General features: G+C 37.8%; 1 pseudogene; it reads left to right on the top strand.

The window, feature by feature from the left end:
- Positions 1-3,754, top strand: LOC103749637 (annotated as a pseudogene).
- The last annotated feature ends 6,211 nt before the right edge of the window (positions 3,755-9,965 follow it).

The following is a 9,965-nucleotide window of genomic DNA, read 5'->3' as shown; positions in this document are numbered from 1 at the left end:
ATGAATCCCCAAGGAAATAATGTGGTACACGAAAATTGGTCTGTTCAAAAAGAAAATCATGCTAGTACTAGTTCAAAAGATGTGGGTGATATGGCTACATATAATGACAAAATCGCTGAACACATACAGAAAACAAATTGGGTGGAAAATCCTGAAAAAGCTGCACAATCAACAAGCAACAATATTCAGCAAGCCAAAGTTTCAATCCTAACTCAAACATTTCATGTGCCACTGAAGGAAGAAAAGTATTTGATTCAATTTTGTGAATATACATTAGCAAAATTCTATGCATATATGATGGAAAAGACTGGTGCAAACTTAGAATCTTCCTTGTCAAAGACAAAGGCCTCTATATTACAGCGTTTGGTAATCCAGAAGCTGTTACAAAAGTGCAGAAGGAAATTTTTGAATGGTGTCAAGAACAAGATTTAACTGTAATGCCCATTCCCAAACAAGAGGGTACCTCTGTTATAGGCCAGACTGGAGATAAAGCACAAGCTTTGGAACAAAATGCTGTAATAAATACTCAGACCATATGTCCACATAATCAGAGCAACTCTGTCACCAGTGTGGATGAAAGAGAGGTAAAAAAGAAATGTTCAGAAGGAAACTTACCTACATCTGTCAAAAGTGTCAAGGTAGTTATACAGACTTTAGAAATGGAGAAAACATGTAATTCCCTGACTACTGGGCCAAACAATAGAGAAAATGATAGTATTTTCCAGGAAACAGAGGGACAGATCCTTTCTCCATTGTCTAGTGCCAATGAGATTGATCTGGAACTTAATGCCAGAAAGGTACAAGTGGATCAGGCTGATTGTTGTGTAAATGAGATGATTGATAAAACTGGAAAGAAAATTGCATCTACAGATATGGTGATGAATTTGCAACAAAATCGTACCATAGGTCTTGAGAGAAATTTTCTACAAGAGATCCTAGAAACAGCTAGAGATTCAGCAGATGCCTCACCATCAGAAAGCATATCAGATTCCATGACATAGTACCGTGAGCTGGACAGTTCAGGAGAGGCATTTAATGAAGAGGACTGTGACACCAAGGATTACATTTTTTGCTATATATCTGCTCCTTCCTGGCTGCACAGATTTATTATTGGTAAGAAAGTTCAGACTATAGTTGTGATAACTGATAATGTGCCAAAGGTTCATATACATTTTACAGCTGTAGATAAAATTATCCTAAAAGGGTCACAGGAAGATGTAAATTACGCTCAAGAAAAATTTGAGAACATTGTCAAATATCTTATGAGTAGAATGGATTATACTGAGATGAATAGTGACAGTAAACTTCATAAGTACCCGACAGGGAATAATGGTCTTGCCCTAAATAGAATTACAGAAGAGTACCAAGTCTCTATTTCAGTGTTTCCTGAAAATATAAAGAATAATCGGATCAGAATTGAGAGGGACTCTCTGAATGTACAACAGACTAAAAGAAATCTCCTTGAACTGGCTAATGATGTGGAAGAGGAACATAGCCATGACATAATCATCAAACATTAGTTCCATCACATTCTAATTGGTCAAAAAGGTGAAAGGGTTCACAAAATCTGTAAGAAATTCCCTGATGTTATCCTCAATTTTCCACACCCTTCAGAGAAAAGTGACATTGTCCAACTGATAGGGACAAAATGTGAGTCAGAAAAATGTGCGCAGTATTTGAATATGCTGACAGATATTAAAGAAAATAACTATTCTGTAACCATTCCCATCTCAAAAAGGCTTCACAAAAAGATCATTGGAAACAGAGGGTCAAACATCAAAAAAATCTCTGAAATAACCAATACTGAGATTAGTTTTCCATCAGAAAGTAGCAACTCGGAGGATTTTGTCATCACTGGATATCCAGAAAATTGTGAAATCGCAAGTAACTGAATCCTTTCAATTCAACAAGAGATAGAAGATATGGCAGAGGAGGAAATTCCTATTTCTTCTAATCTATACAAATCTCTGACTGATTCCAAAGAGTATTTGGTAAGATCAATTGTGGAAGAATGTAGGAAGATCCATATGCATTTTCCAAGAAGTGAGTCAGGCCTGCAAAAAGTCATCATCGCAGGCCATGCTGAAAATGTTGAAAAGGCCAAAGAAAAGCTTCTGCAACTAGCAGAGGAAGAGCAAACCAAGAAGTGTTCTGTGACTTTCCAAGTCAAATCACAGTATCACCAATTCCTCATGAATAATAATGGTGGCAATATTTCCAAAATCTGTGAGGAAACAGGAACATCTGTCCTTTTCCCAACACTTAAGAACAAGGACCAGGAATTCATAACAATTACAGGAAGAGAGGAGGCTATAAAAGGTGTGAAAAAACAACTAGCACTTTTAATAAAGTGTTTAGATAATATGACAGAAAAGAGTATACTGATAAATCAAAAATTTCACCATTATTTTGTCATGCGAAGGGGCCAGCTTTTATGAGAAATGACTGAGGTTTATGGCAGTGTGATTATTACATTCTCTTATGCAGGAAAACATAATACAAGAGTCATAATAAGAGGAGCAAAAGCTTTTGTTGAGGCAGCAAAGAAATGTATTCAGGAGATTTTCAAACCATTGTGCTCACAAGTTACAACACGGCATGTTATTCCTCAGGCGTTCCATCCTTCCATCATGGAACCAGTATATTCTCAAATCCAACAAATTGCTAGAGACTATAAAGCTCAAATCAAATTCCCTGACATAGAGAGGCCAGCTACACATACAAATCCTGCTGCTAAGGAAAAGGGGAAAGAAAAGTGGAGAAAGATCACTAAAGAACTTGGTACTAATTCCTAAAGGAAAAATGGCATCATACATATTTCAGGCCAGTTGGAAAACTGTAAGGCAGCTGCAGAAGTGCTTGACTCTTTAATTCCTACCACTGCTAAAGTTCATGTGCCCTTTCACCTACATTCTTACATTATCGGGCATAAAAGGAGTGAATTACGTAAGCTAATAAAGGAATTTGAGGTTCATATCAAGGCATCACAACTTGGAAAAATTCTGATATCATATCTAGTATGGGCCTTGCCACAAATGTGGAGCAAGACAAGATGAAATTATAAAAATGAATTCAGGCTTTACAAATGGAAATAGAAGATCGGATATTAAGAAATTATAAATTAATGTTCACTATAGATACCAAGTATCATTACAAGATCACTGGTCATAAAGGCTTACTGATAGCTCAGATTTGTACAGAGTATGATGTTACTATCCATTTTCCAAAGAAAGGAAGCCATGAGATACAAGATTAAATTACAATTAGAGGCTATAAGGAGAACACCCTAGCTGCTTGAGATGCAATAATGAGACTGTTGCATAGGATTGAAAAAACTGTTTCGAAGGAAATCCCACTAAGTCACAAGGTTCATAGCAATATTATTGGATTCCAAGGAAAAGCCATCCATAAAATTATGGATCAATACCAAGTAGACATATGTTTACCACCAAAAGGATCATATAATCCTAATATCACCTTGACTGGGCTCCCTGATAATGTACAAAATGCAACTGACCTTACCCTCAGTCTTGCGAAATATCTGTCACGTACCACAAGTCATGAATCTCAGCAGGAGCGTACTAAGAATGTCTCCCTTTGCAATATAACCATGGAATCACCCAAGAATTTCATGAAACCAGCAGTTTCCTGTAATGCACAAACAACCCTAAAGCTCCCAGATGTGGATAACTGCAAGCACTTTTCCAGATTAAAACAGTGGATCCCTCTGAAGACTCACTCTTTGAAATTCTAAGAACGGTGATCGAAATAAATCAATAAATTGTTCCAAACTTCTTCCTGAAAATGTTTTCAAATTTTATTCCTTAACTAATGTAGCCACAAGATCATACACACAATTCTGAAAATTTTTCCATGCTTAAATCTTACCAAATATGTTACAGTGAAAGGGAGATAGTTAGTTTTGTGAATGCCATAATTACCAAGCTTTTTCAAATTACCAGTCAGGACCTGTTCTTCACATTTTTTATTGGCAAGCACCTCCTATTGTTTAAGTATTCATCATTATGTTATTACCAAAATCCTTGTAGAATCCGAGAGGAAGTTACTGGGGCGCAGCCTGACTTGCTTTGAAAGGGGAGATGTCGGAACCTAAACACACCACCTTGCAGAAGTCTAAGAGGAAGTTACTGGGTCATGGCCTGACTTGCTTTGAAAGTCTGAAGAATACTTCTGCACTGCTGAGGAGAGCAAGATCAGCACGTGACCATCCTTAAGATACACCCTCAGAGGGGAGGGAGGATTTCCAGGTGCCTTTATAAGCTCTGTAACTCCTGCAATAAATGAGTCCCTGCTTGACTAGGCTCCCTGTTGTGCCTGAGTGTTCACGGTACTGGGGGCGGCGTGGGCTGGCGAACAGGCGCTTACTCATCCCCAATCATCACTGCCCAGGGGTCGATGGTTCAAACCCCCCGGCAAAAATAGCCCATGCTCATTACATATCAGGTTCTATTCAGCATGTCATTATTCATTTACCTTTCATTATGAGAACTCAACAAGTATAGAAAGGAAACTATTATCTCTGTCATTTCCATAAGTTACAATTCCTTTGTTTCATAAATACTCTATTTGATTTTGTTATTTTAGTTTCTTTTGTTCATATATTATTCGCTTGTTTTCTTATGTGCAGGGTAGCCAGTTTGGAGGTGGGGGTGGCTGTTTTGCTAGTTTTTGTTGATGTTTTGGTCATGCTCTCATTGTTCATAGGATAAGAAAGCTGTGGTCAGTGCCCATAAGTGTATTGTGTAGTATTGCACTACTTGAACACCAAAATGGATTTTGATTTAAGGAGGAATGATGCTTAAGGTAGGATAATATATACTTTCAGCTGAAGTGTGTCCGGACACTTTTTCTTTGCATTCACAAAGAGTAGAAGAGTTCCTACTGAAAACCCACATCTTCATTGATAACTTTTCTATTAGTATGGTCCAATGGATATTACAGTGGAACAAGATAGATTGTTACTACTTCAGTTCCTGGTAGCAGTACAAAAAACAGGCCTGCAAAGACAAATAGAGGGTTTTAAGAAAAATAATTTCAAATTAGCTATGGGACAATGAAGCTGAGAGAGAGAGAGAGAGAGAGAGAGAGAGAGAGAGAGAGAGAAAAGAAAGATCTTCCCTTCAAAGCCTGGAGAAGAGCTTTATTAGAACAGGTAGCAGAAAGTGGGAGATTAGGAAAAATAAGGGTCATGTGGGTCAGCTGAAGGAGAGAATACCTTCAGAGGAAAAAAAGGAATTCCTGACTTTTATGGATTTTCAGGGGTTGTGGAAAGTTCCACAACATGTGACTGCTTCTGGCTTAGCTTTTGCGACAGGGAGCATGAAAGAAGCAGGCACTTGGGTAGGACTAAAACTTATTTTGGCAGTCCAAGTCGGGGGACTAGGATTCTTCCCTATCCTCTACCCACTAAGAACAATGTCTTGATTTCTCAGAAAGAAATAAAGACAGCTAGAGAGTCTATGACCAAACACGCAAATTTCTGTTCCCCTGCGGCAGTGGTTTATGACACAAACTTCCTTATACAAGTTCATTGGAAGCCAGGCTTCCAAGTAGCTACTGGAACAAAGTGATATGAAAAAAATTCACCAGGACTTTAAGATGTGTCCCACTCCCACTTTCTAACTTGCTTCGTCCTTGACTCCAGGTCTTCAGATTTCTTCTGCACAGTGTGTACACATCGAGTGTTCCACTTAACAGCATCCATCTATGGGGCTTCAATCTTTGCTACAGGATCAAAGTGCAGAGGGTAGGAGCAAACTATATAAGCACCCAACAAAAAGGAAATTTTTAAATATCAAGCAATTAAATGAAGGGGCAAATACCAATCAGAAAACAGTATGGTTGAAAGGATTACAAAAACAAGCTCCCTGTTCATTCCTAGAAAGTTTCGGCACACTCTTGCAACAGCTGCTTGATGGCCTGTCTTCTAACTCCCTTGGATATAGGGATTAAATAGACACAAAGTAGCCCTCCATGAGCCTGAATAGATGTTTGGTACTTTCTGAGCTTCACACTATCACACCTAACAACTCCAGGTCTGCTTAGAGGAAATTTGTCAACACATCGAGTATCCCAACTTTCAGAGTTACAAGGCAAAAATACTACATCTCAATTCCTACTAGTTCTGTACACCGAAGATGCTGTGCCTGTGTGAGCCATTTAGGACACAGAACCAAGAACTGGGTTTAGAAGAGCTGTAACATTTTAGCATGCATACTTTGTTAAGATGGCTTTTTCCTTTTATACCTAATGTAAAAGACAGCTTGGCTGTTCATTGTTAGTCAAGGTTCAATGGCACAATTTGAATCTGGCTGGCTAATTTAAAGGGTCAGGGAAAATCTTTAATGGGGTTCCAGTAGGTAGTCATAGTCATAAAAGTAGGTAGGGAGTAGTGGATTATTAAACAAACTGTAATGCTACATGGCCTCTCTGTGTATATGTAGGCTGTGTGTATATGTTTGTATGTCTTATACATCCACTTATATTTTGTGGTTTAATTTGTTTCAAATTAGGCCTTCCTAATATCCTGTTTTACTTTTGATTATTTCTATATGAACTAAATAAGGGTTTTATGACATTACTTCATAAACATTCCATGTTTCATCATCTTAAAGAACATTTCTAATTAAATGATACTTTAAAATATTCTTAAAAGTATATATCCACTATTAATATATGGTAGATCAATTAAAAGGTATATAGTAAAAACAAATAGCATGAAGGTAGATATTAGCACTATAACCAGAGTACCAAAAGAAAGACATTCACATAGTTTTAAATTTTTTTATGTTTAATTTATTATTTTTATTTTATGTGTATGCCTCCATGTAGGTAGGGGCACTCATGGAATGTAGTGCCCATGGAGGTCAGAAGAGGTTGTCAGATTGCTTGGAACTGGAGTTACAGATGTTTGTTAACCACCATGTGGGTGCTGGGAATCAAACCCGGGTCCTCTGCATGAGCAGCCAGTGCTGTTAATTTCTTAACCATCTCTCCAGACCCTTAAAATGTTTTAACAGAAAGGATTTCATCTCTTACATTAATATTTTACACATTGACAAAAAAATGAAAGAAATACCAAAATTATGCAGGTGATATGGGAAAAGGTGCTATTGAGAGTAGGGCTTGATTTTGATTTTGAATATACAGTTTGATCTTAGACAACTGTGAGCCTATGAATCATTGTACTATTCACAGCCATAGAAAGTCTACAGGCACCCTGTTGGAGAGCAAACTGGAAATAAAGAAAATGCAAATTACTGTTGATTCTTGATGCCCCTATTTTACATTGTAAATGTGAAACTTCCTCTGAAAGAAAAGAGAGTACATTTTATTTATATTTTTCACAATTTCCCCCTTTATTGTTATATAGTCTTTTCTTCAAACTCATTGAGGAGGCAATGGCTTTACATCTCCTTGGCATCTTGGGATGGAAAGCAGTTATAGGAAAGGGGGTGTCTGTTTAGTAATAGCTGATTTACTATGTCTTTGGGGTTAAGCCCCTAATACAAAGAACAATGCTGAAACTGAATAGAATCAAGACACCTTCTAAAATGACTAGAGAGGTTAACAATGAACCTGTAAGATCATTTTTGGTGGGCTACACCAATAGTTCAGCAGGGGTAAGGAGCATTGCCTGCTCTTGCAGAGGACCCAGGTTGGGGTCCCAGCACCCACATGGTGTCTAACAACAGTTTATAACCTGAGTTTTAGGGGATGCTACATGGCTGCATGCACATACATAAAGGCAAAAAACACACTCATATAAAATAAAAACAATTAAAACTTTTTAAAGACACTTGTATTTCCCAAACCAAACTGTAAGATGGCCAGAAAAAAATACTGACTCTACAATTTTATTTTATTTATTTTTATTTTTTGTTTTGTTTGGAAAGGGACCTAAGGTCCTGAAGGGTCCTGTTTATGGTCTTTTTTGGTGTGTTGTTATTAGGGATGAATGTGCACCAATATGCTCCAAACATAACACAGAGGCCTCCTTTTTCTGCAAATGTAATATAGACTACTAATCTGTCCTTTCAGGCCATTGTACTGGAGCCATACAGTTGACCATCAAATTCATTTGTAGAATTCCTGGTGTAGTTAAAAATGACTTGTTGCTTGAAGTTTATATAATTCATTCAACCTACATTTTAAAATTTTCATTCTTTCAATTTTTGAGATTTTCATACAATATAATTTAATGGTATTTCAATCCCCTCCACTATCCACACTTCCTGTTACTATTCCCTGCCTAATTTAGCATGCCCTTTAGAGTCTGACTCTACATTTTTAGTAATAGTGACTCATCAGAATATTGAATTAAGTTCAACCAAAATTTGATTTTGAGGAAGGAACTTGAATTGGTACTTTGCAAGGAACATCAACTCTGTTGATGTAAACTGTGGGTCACAAGAGCCCCATGCTTTATTTGGGTCATAAGGGGCTGCTGACCATAGCAGTTTCCTCTTTTTCCAGGGAGGCTCTTGAGACTGATAGAAATATGTAAATAACAAGATGGAAGAGATAACCAATCAAATCAAAGAGCAGATTCCACTCAGGTCAATCTGTCATCTTGAATAGTGCAATAGTGGTTCTCTGTATAACCATCAAATATCTATCTGCTCAAGGGACCATCAGGAGTGAAAGTCTGGTAAGCTCTTTGAAAGTTAAGCTTTCATTGAACACAGTAAGATTGCCCAACAGAGTCTGTTACTCACCAACAACTGCCCCCACCCTTACCTGGCAAAGGCAGGAGGTATAAGGAATCCCATGTAGTGGGAACTTTATAGCTCTCAGAGGTGGTCAATGTCTCATGTCTTTTATTGGAGGAAACAGTATTGTCAAGCTCCAGATGGACCCATTGCCCCAGGTCCCCTAATCATGGTAGAGATCTTGTCATTCATACCGTCTGTATCAGTACCACCTCAATGAGAAGGGATTTGAGCTGGGTATCAGACTGTCTTCGTGGGTGACAGTCATTTTTTATTTAAAGAGTGGACAGAATATTTTATTCATTCCAATCAGTTGTTAACAGTCCCATATCCTGTCTCAACAGAGAAGGTCTGGCTCAAATCTTTTATGTATATTATAGTTACCTGACAAGGGTCATTGTTTGAAGGATTATGCTGAGTTTTAACAGGGACAAGAGAGATAGGAGTGATAAAGTCAAGAGTGGTGTCCTTAGTAAAGTGGGAACCTGAGTAAATTGGAACTTATTTTGAAATCTCCATTTTCTTTTTTTGTGGACTCAGATGTTCATCCCTCAGCCTGAGTAGTCTCAAAAAACATCATCTTAGCTTTGGCTTAGCTTTCCCGAGTCTATTGAAAGGACATACACACAGCCTGCACTAAGAAGATATGCTCCCTCTCTGTTTAGTACATACTGTATGACAGGAGTGGGATAGGGTAACATACACACACACACACACACACACACACACACAGACACACCCACCCACACACACATTTATATAATTTTGAAATTGTATTTGATGGTATAGATCTTGATCTCTACAGGGGAGAATAAACAGGCATCAAATTTGATAGTGAGGAGTAAATTCAGTCATGTTAATAGTAAAAATAGCATCAGTGATCAAAATAAAGAGAAAGGATTTCACAAAAGCCTGGTTAAAGAAAATATTTTTGCATATTGTAGTGTTTTGGATGGGACTAGGACCAAGGGATTATCGTAGGTTATGAGGGAAAAGTAGAGACATAATTATTACAAATATATCAGTGCGTGGAAGACAGGAGTATGGACAGCAGACTGGGAACAGCCCTAGGAGAGTTCAGGATTACTTAACAAACAGCTGTTTGTTGTGTTGTTTTAGACTCAGTTTTAGAGGCTGGCGGGCTACATTATTTGTTTTCCAATAGGTTGGTCAGTCTCTGAGGGGAGTCCCTCATTCTTAAGTGCCCTTTTGACTCTGGTGTTATGTGTCCAA

Source organism: Nannospalax galili, unplaced genomic scaffold (assembly GCF_000622305.1).
Source record: "Nannospalax galili isolate Female #2095 unplaced genomic scaffold, S.galili_v1.0 scaffold586, whole genome shotgun sequence".
NCBI classification, from domain to species: domain Eukaryota; kingdom Metazoa; phylum Chordata; class Mammalia; order Rodentia; family Spalacidae; genus Nannospalax; species Nannospalax galili.
This window is presented reverse-complemented; position numbering and strand designations above follow the sequence as displayed.